Here is a 5,000-nt window from a genome sequence, read left to right on the forward strand (position 1 = left end):
TAGTAATACATAGACCCATCAGAATACAGATAATATATACAACTGTCCGTATACATGCTGAAAGACTCTGCTCACAATCACAACCACACGGCAGCCACACACTCTTATCACGCACTACTCTCCGCCTGTAACACGCACACAGACAATATGTAAGCACCAGCATGGAACAACACCCAGTGCATCCTCTCCGCCACATGAGACAATCCACACTGTCATAACCAGACTGGGAGGTCCACTCAGAAAACGGAATATCCCACCCCCCCGACAACCACCATTGCTCAGCTAAGCCACCAACACCCACACATGTCCTACACAGGGGTGCACCCAACATCACAATACTGCCTCCTCTCACAGCACACAAACAATGGCAGGAATGAAAGACACAGGTCTGCCACAAGCATGGAATCGGAGCGCCGCCTGTCATGAGCCAAAGGTGCATCCTGACGTGGCAAATCAGATGATGCCGCAGGCATCCACTTACTATAATCACAATCAACAAACCGACCGGCCGCCCCCCCCCCCCCCCCATTACACCTTTCCATACAACAATGTGTACCTTAACCTAAACTATACTGTACCTTAACCTAAACTATACTGTACCTTAACCTAAACTATACTGTACCTTAACCTAAACTATACTGTACCTTAACCTAAACTATACTGTACCTTAACCTAAACTATACTGTACCTTAACCTAAACTATACTGTACCTTAACCTAACCTATACGGTACCTCAACCTAACCTATATTGTGCCTCAACCTAACCTATGTTGCGCCTTAACCTAACCTATGTTGCGCCTTAACCTAACCTATGTTGCGCCTTAACCTAACCTATGTTGCGCCTTAACCTAACCTATGTTGCGCCTTAACCTAACCTATGTTGCGCCTTAACCTAACCTATGTTGCGCCTTAACCTAACCTATGTTGCGCCTTAACCTAACCTATGTTGCGCCTTAACCTAACCTATGTTGCGCCTTAACCTAACCTATGTTGCGCCTTAACCTAACCTATGTTGCGCCTTAACCTAACCTATGTTGCGCCTTAACCTAACCTATGTTGCGCCTTAACCTAACCTATGTTGCGCCTTAACCTAACCTATGTTGCGCCTTAACCTAACCTATGTTGCGCCTTAACCTAACCTATGTTGCGCCTTAACCTAACCTATGTTGCGCCTTAACCTAACCTATGTTGCGCCTTAACCTAACCTATGTTGCGCCTTAACCCAACCTATGTTGCGCCTTAACCCAACCTATGTTGCGCCTTAACCCAACCTATGTTGCGCCTTAACCCAACCTATGTTGCGCCTTAACCCAACCTATGTTGCGCCTTAACCCAACCTATGTTGCGCCTTAACCCAACCTATGTTGCGCCTTAACCCAACCTATGTTGCGCCTTAACCCAACCTATGTTGGGCCTTAACCCAACCTATGTTGGGCCTTAACCCAACACACGTTGGGCCTTAACCCAACACACGTTGGGCCTTAACCCAACACACGTTGGGCCTTAACCCAACACACGTTGGGCCTTAACCCAACACACGTTGGGCCTTAACCCAACACACGTTGGGCCTTAACCCAACACACGTTGGGCCTTAACCCAACACACGTTGGGCCTTAACCCAACACACGTTGGGCCTTAACCCAACACACGTTGGGCCTTAACCCAACACACGTTGGGCCTTAACCCAACACACGTTGGGCCTTAACCCAACACACGTTGGGCCTTAACCCAACACACGTTGGGCCTTAACCCAACACACGTTGGGCCTTAACCCAACACACGTTGGGCCTTAACCTGCTCTGTAATTGTCATACGACGCGTTAAATTAGTGTAGTGTTGCCTAACTGCAACCCCCGCAATATAGTTTGCTACTCGCACTGCCCGGTCCCCAGTGTATCGCTTCATGTTAAACACCTTGCAGCTATACACTGTAATGTGGATGGCAGCAGGACGTACATGCTCAATGCCCTTTGCAGTTGTTCATTGGCATTTGCAGTTGTTCATTGGCATTCGCATGGCGAAGCACTTAGCCTACGCTGTGGTACGGCCTGTGTCAACTGTCCGCTGATGTTGTACGTCCAAATCACACACTGTACTGCACATTGGTCCTCATGTACTGAATGATACATCGTGGTACATGTGACCGTACAACGACTGCGCCAACAACGGCGAACCATGCGGTCCAAATGTTGTGCACTCAGCTACGTGTCGTCTCCCTATAAGAGCTGGATTGCAGTGTGGTATGCCCTGGATGGCGATCAGCATGAGCCGTCTGTTGATGTAGTGGCGCGTGTTGTCAGACGTAGTCGTCTCTTCTCACACACCGTGATAGCATGGTGCACTGCGTTCCACATCTGCGACATGCGACAGAGGCCGGTTGACAGTCGTTCGCGCAATGGACATCGCATACGTACGGGGGCCACCTTCCACGTGTTCGCGAAGCGTGCACATGTTGTTGCGTGTATGTGGGCAGACATAGTGTGTCGTGACACCTGACACAGGCATGCAACAATCGTTGAATTTGCAAATGGCGATGGACGCCTACGTTTGCTGGTGACGTTACGCAAATGAACAACTGGTAAACCGTTGTGGTGCGGTTGTTCTCGCTAGAGGTGAATCAGTGATGGCGACGATCGGTTGAGCTACCAACCGGTTGTTCCAGCGATACCCACCATGCCCACAAACGTGAATGGCATCTGGGTGTGAAGCGATACGCGGCGGTGGCTGGGTGGGACCGTCCCCGGCTGGTGAGGGGGGGCCTCCCGGCGTGCTGGCCGCGCGGTGCGTGGGCGCACGCGCTACAGCCGGCTGGTGGGGGCGGCCAGTGGCAGGCGCGCCGGCCGACGGAGGCGGCAGGCGGCGCAGCTGCGCGCCGGCGCACCCTGCACGCGGCGCCGTGCGGCCAAAGTAGGTCCTCGCGGGCCCGGTGCGAAGCGCGGTGGACATCTGCAGTGTGCTGGTCCGATTGAGGACTGTGTGCGCTGAGGATGCGCCGCCGCCCGGCGCTCGGCGCCGCGACGCCGTCTGCTGCTCGGTCGCCTCTGCGGTTCTCGCAGGTGGTTTGTATCGCAGCTGTGCGGACGTGTTGGCGCGTGCGCTGTGCTGGGAGAGTTCGCTTCGGCACCCAAGTGGGGCTTTTGTCCTTCTGTGGCGCTGGCGTTGGAGCTGCCGGTCACCGTAGGTGGCGCGTGTTGTCTCCCGCCGGCAATGCCACGACAGCACGCTCCCGGGCCTCTGTCGGCAGCGGCAAGCTCAGTTGGGAGCACGGGTGGTCGCACCTAAAGCGTCTACTCGCCAAACCCCGGGCGATTGCGCCTCTCTCGAACCCGACCAAGTACTTAGGACGGCGCTGCGCGCCGCCGGGACCTGAGAGGGTTTCGAGGTGTATGGTGCAGGGGAGCTCAGCCTCCTCCTGTTTGCAGAATAATTGAGCGGACGCTTGCGTGTTCGCGCGGGCCCCCGGGACACACTCCCGGGCGGCCGGCTGCTCAGCTCTAGTTGACGCAGCTCCCTGGTTGATCCTGCCAGTAGTCATATGCTTGTCTCAAAGATTAAGCCATGCATGTCTCAGTACAAGCCGCATTAAGGTGAAACCGCGAATGGCTCATTAAATCAGTTATGGTTCCTTAGATCGTACCCACGTTACTTGGATAACTGTGGTAATTCTAGAGCTAATACATGCAAACAGAGTCCCGACCAGAGATGGAAGGGACGCTTTTATTAGATCAAAACCAATCGGTCGGCTCGTCCGGTCCGTTTGCCTTGGTGACTCTGAATAACTTTGGGCTGATCGCACGGTCCTCGTACCGGCGACGCATCTTTCAAATGTCTGCCTTATCAACTGTCGATGGTAGGTTCTGCGCCTACCATGGTTGTAACGGGTAACGGGGAATCAGGGTTCGATTCCGGAGAGGGAGCCTGAGAAACGGCTACCACATCCAAGGAAGGCAGCAGGCGCGCAAATTACCCACTCCCGGCACGGGGAGGTAGTGACGAAAAATAACGATACGGGACTCATCCGAGGCCCCGTAATCGGAATGAGTACACTTTAAATCCTTTAACGAGTATCTATTGGAGGGCAAGTCTGGTGCCAGCAGCCGCGGTAATTCCAGCTCCAATAGCGTATATTAAAGTTGTTGCGGTTAAAAAGCTCGTAGTTGGATTTGTGTCCCACGCTGTTGGTTCACCGCCCGTCGGTGTTTAACTGGCATGTATCGTGGGACGTCCTGCCGGTGGGGCGAGCTGAAGGCGTGCGACGCGCCTCGTGCGTGCTCGTGCGTCCCGAGGCGGACCCCGTTGCAATCCTACCAGGGTGCTCTTGAGTGAGTGTCTCGGTGGGCCGGCACGTTTACTTTGAACAAATTAGAGTGCTTAAAGCAGGCAAGCCCGCCTGAATACTGTGTGCATGGAATAATGGAATAGGACCTCGGTTCTATTTTGTTGGTTTTCGGAACCCGAGGTAATGATTAATAGGGACAGGCGGGGGCATTCGTATTGCGACGTTAGAGGTGAAATTCTTGGATCGTCGCAAGACGAACAGAAGCGAAAGCATTTGCCAAGTATGTTTTCATTAATCAAGAACGAAAGTTAGAGGTTCGAAGGCGATCAGATACCGCCCTAGTTCTAACCATAAACGATGCCAGCCAGCGATCCGCCGCAGTTCCTCCGATGACTCGGCGGGCAGCCTCCGGGAAACCAAAGCTTTTGGGTTCCGGGGGAAGTATGGTTGCAAAGCTGAAACTTAAAGGAATTGACGGAAGGGCACCACCAGGAGTGGAGCCTGCGGCTTAATTTGACTCAACACGGGAAACCTCACCAGGCCCGGACACCGGAAGGATTGACAGATTGATAGCTCTTTCTTGATTCGGTGGGTGGTGGTGCATGGCCGTTCTTAGTTGGTGGAGCGATTTGTCTGGTTAATTCCGATAACGAACGAGACTCTAGCCTGCTAACTAGTCGCGTGACATCCTTCGTGCTGTCAGCGATTACTTTTCTTCTTA

At 53.3% G+C, this 5,000-nt stretch overlaps 1 non-coding gene across 1 annotated transcript in view; it reads left to right on the forward strand.

Moving 5' to 3' along the window:
• The first annotated feature begins 3,508 nt into the window (after window positions 1–3,508).
• The window catches only part of LOC126445150 (small subunit ribosomal RNA), a 1,910-nt gene continuing 418 nt past the window's right edge, over window positions 3,509–5,000 (forward strand). Inside the window, exon 1 of the ribosomal RNA XR_007582961.1 lies at window positions 3,509–5,000. This exon is cut by the window's right edge and continues 418 nt beyond it. This is a non-coding gene — a ribosomal RNA (small subunit ribosomal RNA).

This window comes from Schistocerca serialis, unplaced genomic scaffold, assembly GCF_023864345.2.
Source record: "Schistocerca serialis cubense isolate TAMUIC-IGC-003099 unplaced genomic scaffold, iqSchSeri2.2 HiC_scaffold_332, whole genome shotgun sequence".
In the NCBI taxonomy this organism is placed as follows: domain Eukaryota; kingdom Metazoa; phylum Arthropoda; class Insecta; order Orthoptera; family Acrididae; genus Schistocerca; species Schistocerca serialis.